Source organism: Echinops telfairi, unplaced genomic scaffold (genome assembly GCF_000313985.2).
Source record: "Echinops telfairi isolate 266 unplaced genomic scaffold, ASM31398v2 ScPeMD7_18;HRSCAF=68, whole genome shotgun sequence".
Lineage (NCBI taxonomy): Eukaryota > Metazoa > Chordata > Mammalia > Afrosoricida > Tenrecidae > Echinops > Echinops telfairi.
In genome coordinates, this window is record NW_022103915.1 from 432,581 (window position 1) to 445,731 (window position 13,151).

Sequence of the window (13,151 nt, forward strand, 5' to 3'; positions counted from 1 at the left end):
GGCCGGACGCAGTGCGGGAGACGCGGGAGCGGGGCGCGGCAGGACCCGCCGCCGGCTCTGCGCTCGGGGTCTGGTTCCTGTGAGGCTGTGTCCGCTCCAGGGGTCTGTGCGCACTCTGCGTCCCGCGCCTTCCCTGACCATTTGCGTTCCTCTCGCTCGCTCTGTCCCCGGCTGTGTCTCTCTCTGGGGACAGTGTCTCGTCCCGGTGCTGTGGTGGCCGTGAGAAGGGCCGCGTGTCTTTGGGGCGTGAGGCTGTGCACCACCAGCGCCCTGGGGACAGGTTTCCGGGCTGCCCCTAATCTGCCTGGGGGAGCATTCCGCTGGCCGTGCAGTCGGGCAGCTGGTCGTGGTCGCTGGGTCTGGTGGTGTGGCTGTTTCACATGGCTTGGTGGTGGCTCTGGCAGGGTCATGCTTTGGGGGGTCTGGTAGAGCTTGGAGATGGGTCTTCAAGGCTCCCTGTGCTGGACAAGGGGGGCTGGCTGCTGCCTATGGAGTGACCCCTTCCTCTGAGACTCTGGTCTCAGCAGGATGGGGCCTTCTGCACTTTGTCTGTCTGTCTGTTGGGGGCTTGAGTGTCCCAGCATCTAGGCAGGCCAGTGAGGTGGCAGGGGGGAGAGGCAGTCCCTCTTGGTGGGTCAGCACTGCGGCAGCTTGGCCACACCCAGGGCACCTGGCCAACAGCAGGCTGGGGAGGGGCTGAGCTGCCTTGGTCCGTCCTGGACCCCACTCTGGATGTTGCAGGTTCTCTCACACCCCCTCCCCGAGAGCTCGCAGGCAGGATGAGAGGAGTGGTCTGGTGGGGTGGCCGGGGCAGGCAGCCCTGCGAACCCCCCACTCAGATGAGAGTCTGGAAGCTAGTAGGAGAGCCATGATGCTCGTGGTCAGTGGACTCCACCTCTGTCCTGCATCTGACCCACCTTGGACCCATGGCATCATATGACCTCATCCCACACAAGCTCTGCTCTCGTCTAAGCTGCAGGGCTGTCCCTTCCCGAGGAGCAAGGCAAGGCTAGCGGCTCCTGAGGGTGGCTTTGTTAGGCCTGGAAGATTAGAGTCCCACAAGCCCCCACCCAGGCAGGCCCTCCACAACTTCATAGGCTGGGGCAAACGATCTTAGTCTAGGCGCTTTCCAACCCCAGACCACTCCCAGAGGGCCAGCCATGGGTAGTCCTCCTCGTCCTTATTCACAGGTCCAAACACACCTTCCAGTGCCAGCCGTGCCAGACGCCCCCAGCCTCCCCATCCCATTGCCTGTCTGGGTCTCAGGACCAGGGACAGGGTGTCTCTTGGCCTGCCAGGCTGTGTAGGGAGGCTGCCCCCTGGTGGCCGCATCATCAGGAACACCCAGTGGCTGGATGCCCTAATCCGCCCAGTTCATTCCACTTGGAGCTGACCAGTGCCTGTCCTTCACCAGCCATGCCCCAGACCCGGGGAGAAGAAAGGAGGGCTCCCCTAGGTGTAGGTTTGACATCCAGCCCTTCTGCTGTAGTATGTCAGCCACTTCACCCCGAAGGGCACCTGCTTTTTCTCCCCAGGGAGGTCTGCCTCTTTCTCAGCCTGAGCTGGGCTGCCCTGCACCTGCCTTGCATCTGCAGACCCTGCATGGCCTGAGCCTCTCTCCCACCAGAATCCTCACTGGTGGAAGGTGAGGGAGTTTCAAGGTGCAGGAAGTCCCATGAAAGGTCTGGTGCTGCATCCTCAATGGGTCCGCCAGCTTTTCTGTCTCTGTGTGGGCTCCCCGGCACCTTGGTGCTGCTGACAGTCATGGAGTGACCACACCTTTCCATAGCCAAGGTCAGCATAGGGTGGGACAAGTGCTGGCACTCCAGCTGTTGCCCCTGACCACTCCCTATGACCGTCCATGGTGGGGGACAATGCAGCCCCCACATTGTGGAGAGAGAGTGAGGTTCAGAGCCGGAAGGACAGCGCTCTGCCCAGCCCCCAGCTGGGCTTCACTGAGAGGTGATGAACATGCTGCCTCTGCCAGCCCTGCCCATCAGGCAGGGCACTCTGGGCATTATCTCTGGGGACAGGCTCCTGTGCCCTCCCCAGACTGGGGTGTCTGTGTCAGGACACCCCACAGGGAGGCATCAGAAGCCTGGCCTCCAAGGAATGTCCCTATTGTGAGACATTTTCTCAGAAACCTCAGCTGTGTGCGCGCGTGTGTGTGTGTGTGTGTGTGTGTGTGTGTGTGTGTGTGTGTGTGTTGGGGTGATGGTGTTCCTGATAGTACCCTAGTACTTTTTCTTGGGGGAAACTGAGACGGTGGCCCCAGGTCCTGTCCTTCAAGCTCACAGGACTCCCACTTAGGTGCCTCAGGCTTCCTCTCCAGGTGCCTCTGGCCCCCAGGCCCCCCACTCTAGATGCCCTTCCCTCCCTCCTGCTGAACCTTTCAGCCTGGGCCCTGCCTCTTCTAGATGCCTCCTCCCATTGCTGCCCGTCCTACCCTCCCAGAGCTCTGTAAGGTTCAGGCTGGGAATGCCTTACCTGGGCCAAGTGGGGTGGGTGGGGCTCTGGCCACCTGAGGGGTCCCTGACCTCACGGCAGGAGTAAAAAGCCAAGGTGCCCTCTCATAGGCTGCCCTCAGGCTAATGTGAAGTGAGGATACTGCCTTTCCAACTGTGTCCAGGGGTCTGCGATTCTGGGGTTGACATGCCCAGCTCAGGACCTGGGGTGGGTGGCTAGAGGGGTCAAGGGAATGGCCAGCTGGGCCAGGGTGGCTTCAGGAGGAAGGCCAATCAGATGGAGACCCTGGGCTCTCAGAGATAGGCTAGCTTAGACTGTGGGGAGGTCGCTGTGATCCGAGGCCACTTGTAGCCAAGGGACCTTATGGCAGCCTCAGTGGGCTGGGGCTGGGCTTGGGGGGCTGACTGGCCTGCTGCAGTGGGCCAGGCAGGTGAGCCAGGGAGGTTCTGTGTGAACACACAGTGAGGCTAGCATGCCCCCTGGAACTCCTACCCGGCTCTCGGCTGCACAGGCCGTGGGACCAAAAATCAGCAGCCCACCGTCCCGGAGCCCCCTGCCTGCCTGGCTCTCCCTACGTATGTTTTTGGGAAGTCACCAGTGGCTGGGAGCCAGAGGCCGCCCTTGGGATAAATATTTAATAGTCAGAAGCACTCTCTGAAATGGAAAAATGGAACTGGGCCCAGGAGTGGGGATGGGTGGGGCAGCAGTGTAGCTACTCCCTACACCCCACCCCCCCCAGCGCTGCAGAAATATGTACAGCCAACGCCCTGCCTCCTGGACCAGAGAGGGCTGCAGTGCCCCCAGCATGTGCTGGGGGGCCAAGCCGGAGCCCCTCAAGAAGCACACACCTGTCCCAGGGGTGCAGGTCGGGCCTGGGCTTGGCAGCTGTGTTCATGGCAGAGAGGATGGCCAAGGCCCCTCCCTATCCACACAGGGAGAGCTGGGCCAGGCTGACAGACCCTGCACCAGTCACCCTGGGCCAGCGCAGAGCCACTGGGCCAGTCAAGGGCCCTTTGTCGGGGCTGACTCCGCCTGTGGCCTCCTGGGCAGTGGGCCTGCCGCCCCTGGAGCTCTGCAGCCTTGGTCCCAGCCAGCTCCTCTGTGGTCAGGAGAGGAGCTGCCCCAAGACCCCTCCCACAGCCCCTCCTCTCAGAGGCCTCCTCGACACCATCCCCTGGAATGTGACCCCTCAACCCCGCCCTCCTGCTGACTCACTGTCAGTCAGTTGTGTACCAACCCCACGCTCCACCCACCCACCCCGTGTTCCCCTGGGAGTCCAGCTAAATACCTGGCTCTGGGATCTGCAGGGCTGGCCCAGGGACCCTCGGGATGCCAGCCACTGCCCTGTCTTCCAGGTGCCTCGCACCTGCCCCTTCCTCCCCCAGTAAAGGGTCCGCTCTGGACAGGGTTGAGAACCATGGCCTCTCCCAGCACAGTGGTCCTGAGCCCAGAGACAGCTGACCGCCCCGCCCCCACCCCCCATGACCCTGCACCTCTCATACATTTGCGTGCCCCCCCCCAGCTCTCCCCACTGGCTGGCCACTGTCCACGTGGACTGCTGGGTGGGCTCCAAGCAGAGGGAATGTGGGGGTGTAGGGGTCTGCCAAGGTGAAGGGGGAGGCTGGGCCAGTGAGGGTCTGACAGAGGCTTGCAGAGGGGCCTGGACGTGCCCCCAGTCCCCGACTGCGATCCTGTGGTGGGCGCCTGGCTGGGGTCAGAGGAGGCAGTGTATAGGAGAAACTGACTGGCTCAGAAGGGACCAGGCTCAGGCCAGTGCTGTCCCTCGGTGAGTCAGTCAGCCACTCGCCCACCTGGGACTGCAGGCAGGTGTGAGCACTGGGTGAGGGCTGTCTGGGTGTGGCCGCCCTTCCTCCTGTATGAGACATTTCCTCGTTAGGTGTTGCCCGGTGGGGGAAGTTGCCCGGTTACTAAGCGAAGGTTGGGACCCCCTTTCGGGCTTGATGTGAAGGAAGCTGTGGGGGTTGGCCCTCTGTTGCCACCCCAACTCAACCGCTGAGTGCTTAGCTCTTTGTGCCACCAGGCTCCCTGTACGGTGAAGACAGCTATGGAGCAGGTCTGCCCTATAACAGGGCCCTGCCCCCACCCAGGGCACTGCCTGCCCCCTCAGATGGCACCTGGGCCCACATTCCCCACAGAGCTTGGGGTGTAAGTCACCACAGCACCCCAAGAAACCCTGTCCTGTGCCTGGTCAGACCTGGAGGCAGGGCTGTGGGGGCTGCTGGGGCTGGGGCTGGCACCCACTGCCCTGGCACCCCAGGCCAAACTCTCAGCGGCTCGGGCTTGCTCAGCCTGTTCCTGGGTTGCAATGCCCACAACCAGCCAGCCCTCCATGCCAGCCATGGGCACAGGGAGGGGCCACTGGGATCCTGCAGGAGATCTGTGATAACAGAGCCCAGGAGGTCCTGCCTGGGCTTGCCTGCGCCTCCCAGCACTGCAGGGTGTTAGGGGGGCAGCCACCGGGCCTCAGTGATGTGGTAGGCCAGGCAGCTTGCATGTCGGGAGCCAGACCCCAGATGGTCAGGTTGTGGGGGTGTTTCTTGGCTTCCACTTGATCTGGGGGGCTTCTGCAACACCCCGTTCATCGGATTCCCCAGCCTGGAAGGGCAGCTGGGCAGGGCAGGGGCCCCTCACAGGCTCAGGTCTCCCTGGTGGACACAGGCCATCACTTCAGCCTGAGACAGGCCTGCTGCACCTGAGCTCAGGGCCATGGCCCCCTGAGGTCACAAGCCTGTGTCCCCATCTCCACCTGAGACCCCAGTGTCAGAGGTTTGTATCCCCACCTCTGCTCAGGGGCCGTGTCCCCCTGAGGCCCAGGTGTCACAGGTCCTGTCCTCATCTCAGGTCCTTTGAGAGGTGTCCTAGACTGCATCTTCCTTTCCTTGCTTGGCCCTGGGGCAGCTCAGCGTAACACAGGGTTGGACAGTATAGCTTCATGTCTGTGTGGTTTGTCCACAATGGGCTGGGCCACAGTGACTCAGCTGTCCGGCAGGCCAGTTCCTTCTGTGGTCAGCCACTTGGGCTAGGGGCTCCACAGCTCTGTGAAGCTGGGTACAGGGGGTTTGGCCTGGGTCCTCCCCTGGGCCTTGGCCTAGGCCTAGCTTGGAAGGGGGCCCGCCCACTCCCTTGTGGGCCAGGGCAGCTAGGCTGGGCACTGATCCTACTGGGGAGGAGCTGGAGGGAGGGACAAAGAGGGGAGGGGCCGAGGGAGGCTGCGGCAGAGCCTGGGAAGTCACTCTGGCAGTCAGTCGGGAGAACGCCTTCGTTTGGTAAGCAGCTCTACCCAGCGCTGCCTGGCCCCTCCCAGGATCCCCCGGGACCCTCCCTGCCCAGTCTGATCGGGGCCAGCACTTGGGCTCCGCAGAGGCCTGGCTGATACCAGGGCTGGAAGGTGTGTCAGTCCCAGCTCAGGGCCTTTTGCAGAGGGCTGGGGTGCTGGGGAGAGGAGGGGCTGGGTGTCTGAGGTGTGGCCAGGACCTCTTGGCTGCCCCCGCCTTGGGCAGGTGGCAGGGTGGTCTTAGTGTGCGAGAGCTTGGGCAGGGGCGGGGACAGTGGTTCGAGAGTGGGAGAGCTTGAGCCCACCATACCAGCAGGACGGGTTCTGTTCAGCACACCCAGGTCTCCAAGGACCTCCCAGGTGGACATGGTCACCCATGTCCTTGTGGGGAAACAGGGCCCTGGACGGGGACCTTGCCCGAGCCTGTCTTCCTGGAGGGGTCAGAGGGAGGCTTTGGTGGCAGGGTCACTAGTCACGGTCACCACCCTGGACATCAGTGTGCCTACCCTGTCTTCACAGAGACAGCAGCAGGCTCAGGTCTGCTGATGGTACCCCAGAGACAGGAGCTTGGGCTGCTCCTGCTGGCCGGGTGAGGGGGGACGGGCAGCTGGCCTGGTCTTTGCTTCCTCTTTAGGGGGATGAAATGAACCAGCCACTCTGCCCCTTCCAGAGGTCCCATCAGCACCCAGCCAGCCTCTCCTTGATGAGTGGGTGGGTGGGGAGGGGCCCGTGCTGGCCAGGGAGTGTACCTGGCAGAGGACCGGGCAGGGAGGGTTGGACTTGGGGAGGGGAGAGATGGGGAGGAGACACTGGAGGGGCTGATGCCCGTGGCTGACCCTAGCACGCTTAGAGCCTAGAGGGCAGGAGCCAGGAGCCGGGATCTGCCCAGCCCCTCCTGAGAGAATTAGCTGAGGAGAAATCAGGAGGGGCCAAGCGGTCTGTGGGTATTGCTGCGGAAAGCGTGAAGGTCTTGTGATGGCCAGCCGGAGCCCAGCTCTCATGGTCATGTTCAGGGAGGGGCTGCAGTCCATGTGCCAAGGGAGTAGGTCTGTGTGTGGGCCCCAGGGCAGTGCCCTGGCTGCCTGAGCCTGACTCAGCCTCCCCTGGACTCCTGACCTGGCCCGCCAGGCCGCTGGGACTGTCCACTGGTAGGCAGAGGGACACTGGACACACACGCACACACAAATACCCATGAGCAACCTGTGTGCACACACATTCACAAGCATACATGGCCCTATGCACACACAAGCACACCCTACAAATGCATCCATACACACATGGTATGCACACTCCATGCATACCTCCATCCTCAGACACACTCCCTGTGCACACACACGAGCATGCACACCCTCATAGCGCACCCCCATGCAGCACCCATGCACAGACACCACTTGCACACCCCGTAAGCACCCCCATCCCCATGCACACTCCCTGCGCATGTTCCCCACGCACATCCTGCACATGTGTACACAGACCTGCCTGCCAGGACAGTCCCGAGAGCCACCTCCTGGGCTCATCTCTGTGAAGCTCTTCCCTGGGCCCTATCTCCCAGGGCAACACTACCACCACGTCCGTCCCCGGAATCAGGGCTGAACAGCTCTGACAGCTGGATGCAGGCTTGGACCCCCCGACACACACCAGGTACTGCACCCTGGGCTCACTGAGACCCACTTGGCAGGTGATGGGAGAGACCTCAGCTTGACCCTGTGTTGGGGTGTCATCCTGGGCAGGGAGCCCCCCTCTCTCCTTCCAGCTCGCCTCCCAGGCTAGCAGTAACCCTCCTCAGCCCTGCTGGCTCCACAAGCCCTGCCCACCGTGGACAGTTCAACCCCATAAGACCCCAAGACATGTGGTTGAACTGGGATCCCTCCTGGGGTGTCCGAGGCCTGAGTGGCAGGACTCAGAAGGCAGGGCCACCTCAGAGGACGGTGTCGGGTTCCAAGTGGGTCCTGTGGCAGCCCCAGCGCACAGACCTGCTCGGCTGTTCCCATGGCATCCCTGCGGTCCCCAGAGCAGGCCTGGGAGAAGTGATCAGGCCAGGCTGGACAGACAGGGCAGGGCAGCTTCTCAGGGAGCGATGGGTGCTTGGGTGGGGTCTCTCCTAGTCTCCCGGGGGCTGGAAGGGGTGGACTTCCCTCCTGTGGTGGGCCTGGGCTCCGCCTCCCCCCTCCCCCTAAGCTCTTGTTCTGGTTTAGGGAAGGCAGCTTGCTCCTCCCCTTCGCCCCCCACCCCATGTGGCTCCCCAGAGCCTCGTCTTCACCTGTGGGTGGGGGTGGGGTGGGGGCAGGATCCGGACAGCTGCTGTCAGAAGGCGGGGAAGAGAACTGGGTCACCACCAACGGGAGGTGCCTGCTCTGGGCCACCCCCTGCAGGGCGTGCTTCAGGCTCTGGGCTGTCAACATCCTCCCCAACATGCCCACTACACCCAGGGGGTTCCCCTGGAACTGACCTGGGGGTGCTGCTTCTTTGGGTTGGGTGGCACTTGCTGGCTGCTCCCCCAGTTTCCCAGCTGCCCCTGCCTCCTCCGAGGGGGTCCCTGGGGCCCTGCTTCCTCCAAACTGCCCCGAATTGCTGACCATTCCCAGGGACAGGCCTTCCTGCTGGGGGGCTGGGGGAGATGCCTCACTTGGGGGTGACTGAGCTGAAGTCTTTGCAACCTCCTCCCATCTCTCCTCCTGGGGCCCAGCCCCACCCCAGCAGTCAGGCGGGAGGTGAGGTCCTGTGTGCCCCCTCCAGTGGGGACAGAGCCCTGCGAACCCCAGCTGGGCAAGGGGGAGGGGGTGGCAGGGGCCAGCCCAGGCGGCCAGCTGGAGCTTCTGTCCTGGGGGTTCTTCCTTTAAGCGTTGCCTGTCATTCACAGGAGCTGGGCTGCAGTGTTGTTGGGGAAGGTTTCCACTAAGAGGTTTGGCTTTGAACTCGTGGAAGGTGGTGGCTGTAGATTTTCATTTCTTCGGAGGCAGTTTGGTGCATGCTTTTCCCCAGAGGCGTCCAGTCCCAACTTGACCAGCACCGCCCTGGTCATTTCTTTGACCTTTTGTGGGGTTTTCACTTTTTTAAAGGAGAAGTGGTACCAATCCTGCGTGTGGAGGGGATGTGTTTTCACAGCGGTGTGCCTCCCTGGGGTGGGGTGGGTGGGCAGCTCCCACCTGAGCCACTCCTGCTCCCCAGAGCAGTGACTCCCATGTGTCCACAGCCTCTTTCTGCTCTGCCCATCAGTCAGTACCTGCCACTCATTTCTCTCGTGCTGTGTGGGTGGGTGTCTGAGCCTTCCTGGTTTCTCACAAGTCCCCTTTGTGCAGGGCTCTGTGGGCACAGACGTGGCCATTCTGTTATTCAACCTGGGTGTGGGGCATCGAGTCTTTGCCCAGCAAAGGAGTGTTTTACCTGGGTACAGTGTGCGTTTTACCTGGGTATAGTGGAATGTTTTACCTGGTATAGAATCTCTTAGGAGCATGGGTGGGTACGAGTTGGGTTGTTAACCAGTAACCACAAAGTCAGCAGCTCCTTGGGAGAAAGACGGGCCTTTCTGCCCCAGTGCAGAGCTCCAGCCACGGGAGCCACGCAGCGATTGCACCCTGTCCCACGGGCACGAGGAGTCAGCAGCGATTCGATGGAGTGGGGGTGTTTCTGGTTTTTGAATAGAGTCCCTGCCCCGGTTCGGAGTGGTTCACCCAGTTGCCGTCTCTCACCCTGGTGTGGGGTGCTGACCCTGGAGGAGGGTATGCTGATCTGTCATAGATGAGCACATGGTGTTCCAAGCCACAGCCCCAAGTCCTCACCACCACTGGTCTTCTCTCAGAGTGGGCGTGGGTAGGGGCTGAGAGCCACCTTCTGTGGTGTCCCACTGTGTCGCCTGGGTGGCTAAGGGTGCGGATCCCCCCCACCCTGTGCCTTATTGGCTGGTTGGATGGATGCCCCTTTCTGAACCGCATTTTTTTGGCCTATTTTTTGGTTGGGTTTTCTGTCTTTTTCTTTGTAAGAATCTCTGTGCATTCAGGGTGGGTGCCCTTCTTGGATAAATGGATAGCAACTCTCTTTGTGCCCCATCTGTGGCTTGGCCTTTCACTCCCTCGGATGCCTTCCCATGTGACCCATTTATCAGTCATGTTTCCTCCAAGGCAGGGCTGTTGAAGAGGGGATTTCCCCCGGGGTCATTTCTGCTTGCCTTACCAATACTTTGCTGCTGGACCTTCAACTTTTAAGCACGGCGTAGGCTACTGGTTTTCTGTTTTATTTCCATACCCTTTACCAAGCTTCTAGTTTTTGTATTTTAATTTAAAAAATTTTTTGAACAAGGAAAGGTTGTTGAATTGTATCAGATGGTGTTACAGAATTTTAAATGATCACACTCTTCCACCACCACCCCACCCCGTAGTCTTCTAATGTGGGATTGGTTTCCATTGTTAAGTCAGACATTTCTGGGGTGAACCCCACTCTGCTAGGACACCTCATGATCTTGCTATTGGATGGGCTTGGCTAGCCAGTGACTTGCCCTGTGTCTGAGAGGAGTCGGCTCAGGGTTTCCTCGTTTTGCTGTTGGTCTGTTGGCCGTGTAACCCGAGAGGCGCAGTCTCCTGAGTTTTCCAGACTGCCAGAGGGTGGTGAGAGTAGGGCTGTTTCTCCGGTAAACGCTTGAAGCAGTCCATGGTGCCACTGACTGCGTGTGGCATTTTCTTCTGGGCGAGCTGTGGTCACTGGTGGTGTATCATGAGTCGCGATGGGACTCTGCAGACCCCCCATCTCGTCTATCCATTGTGGTAGGTTGCGTTTTCAGAGCAGGCGAGATCCCCGTCCGAATAGTCTCTTCTGGGTGCTCCTAAACCTGAAGGACCAGTTCCACTGTGTACTGGATGAGCCGGAATCTATTCATCAGTCGGCAGTCAAAACCAAAATTTGACTTTCTTGTTTCTCACTACTGTAGAGTTTTTAACCCACTAAACAAAACACATTTCTAGTATTATCTTTGGTGAGAGTCTCTGTCATGTATCTTTTCTATTCTTTGCTTTAATTTGCTGTGTTGTTTTTTGTTTCTGGTATACCTTTCGGAGACGAATTCTTGGGTCATTGGCTTTATAGGATTCCTCTGACCTCACAGACCCCCTCATGCTCGAAGTCTAAGGCGACCGGATTTGAACATCGGTAAAGCGGGACACCATTGATAGAACTCCTATCCTGGCGAAATAGCCACATGGCAGCCGAAAACCCTATACCCTGGCTTATCGTGCATTTTTTCCAAAAATCGGAACTTTTAAAAAATGCCGCGAGACGCAGGAAAAAGTGTTAAAAATCGGGACTGTCCCGCCCAAAGCGGGACGTCTGGTCACCTTATCTAAGTCTGCCTTAAGGATGGCTTTCGGTGCACGCTGCAGTCCTGTTTTGAAAGTCACCGTTATCGTTGGTGTCTGCAGTTAGGGCGGGTCGGGGTGGGGGGGGGGCGTCGGACAGAGCAGCGCCCCAGGACGGCGCAGGCTGCAGGTGCCGTGGCAGCAAGTCTTTAATGAGGAAGAATGGACACGGAATAAGGCACACCTGGTTTTCATGTACAGCTAGTTGAGTGTTGACAAACATACACACCCACATGATGACCATCACAAGCCAGGTATGTAACACTAAGGACATGGACAGTGTCCCCAGGCCCGTCTGCAGGGAGCTCCCCACTTGGCTCCAATCGGCTCTTTGACCTTAGAGGCTAGGCCGGTCTTTCCTTGTGCCTCATGCCTGTGGAAGTTCACATGGCAGAAGCTCATGCCCCCCTTGTGGGTGTCAGTTGCCGGCCCTTTCTCGTGGTCCAAGTGTGGGTGTGGGACGGTGGGTTTATCGCTTCGTGTGTGGAGGCCGTTGTCTGCAGGCTTCGGAGATGATGCACTACGACGCTGCCATCGGCGCGAGCCGAGCCGTTGTGCCGGTGCATTTCCTTTCTCTTGAGCCAAACACCTGAGATGTGGAAAGGAGCCCTCGTGGTGTAGTGGGATAAGTGCTGGGCTCTTCACCACAATCCCCGCGGTTCAAGCCCACCAGCTGCTCTGAGGCTGCCACCCCTGTAAAGGTGTACGCTCTCCAACACCCTGGGCATGACTGCTAGGGATCAGCATCAACCCCATGGTGGTCTTTCTTTTGGATGGTCAGCGTACATTTATCTCAAGAGGGACAGGTCCCTGAAGAAGGACAGCATCCTTGGTAAAGTAGAGGGGCAGTAAAAAAGACCGCCTTCGAGGAGGCGAATGGACACAAGAACCGCAACAATGGCCTTCAACTTATCAAGGGTCGTGAGGATAGTTCAGGGCCAGGCAGTGCTGTTCCTGTCAGACCTGCAATCTGAGGAGGGGCCGGACCAGGCAGTGTTAGGGCTGGAGTCTCTGTGAGTTGGCACCAAGTCGATGACACTTAAGAAATTTTTTAAAAAAATAAGAAGCTGCCAAACCGTTTTCCAGTGTGACTGTCCTAGGTCGCTTTTCGCCAGCATCCCAGCAACTCCACATCTGCCTGCAGTCGGCGCCAGCGTGCTCCTTGCTTGACATCACTCTAGTGTTGCCCTGGCATCTGGGCATCTCCATGTGGTTTTAACTGCTACGTCTTTCTGGCTGTCTCCCCCTTGTGCCTGTTGACTCTTTGTGCATATTCTTTTGTGCAGTGTCTGTCCAAATCTTTGCCTATTTATCACTGATGTTTCCACTGGCACTAGGGTCTCTTCTGAACACAAGTCCTTTGTCAGATATGTGTATTTATTGCCTAGTCCCTTCCTAAACATCAGAAGCCTTCAACAATGATTAAGTCTGATGAACTTTTTCGCTCTATGATTTGAGTGTTTTGAATCCTTTCTAAGACATCATGGTCTCCCCTGTGGTGGCTAAGGCTCTCTCTTGTGCTTTCTTCTAGATGTTTTATAGTTTTGGGTTTTGTACCTAGCTCTGGTTTCTTGGAGTCCGTTTTTATGGGTCCAGGTCTCATGTTTCCAAACAAGTATCTAGTTGTTACAGTGCCATCTGTTGAAAAGAGGGTTCTTTTCCTGTTGAAGTATCAGTCAGAACCTGCTTGAGCGTGTAAGTGGGGCTTGATCTGGGTATTTGTGTCACTCTGTCTCCAGGGCTGTATTTAGCAGTAAGTCTTGAAGCCAGCTCGTGAAGCCTTGTTCTGCCTCCCCTAAGTTGTTTTCATAGACTTACTCTCTTGGAAACCCACAGGTGCAGGTCCACCCTGCCCCCCAGGGTCCCCGGGAGTCGACATTGACTCGATGGCTGTGAGTTTGGGTTTGGTACTCCATCACAGGGTCCGTGGGGGGAGAGATGGCCTCTTTATCACACAGACTCTTCCAGCTGGTGAAGGCACCACTCTCCCTGAGCCTTAGCTTTTCTTCCTTCTCTCCCCTGTGCAGGCAGGGGGCATTCCCCCA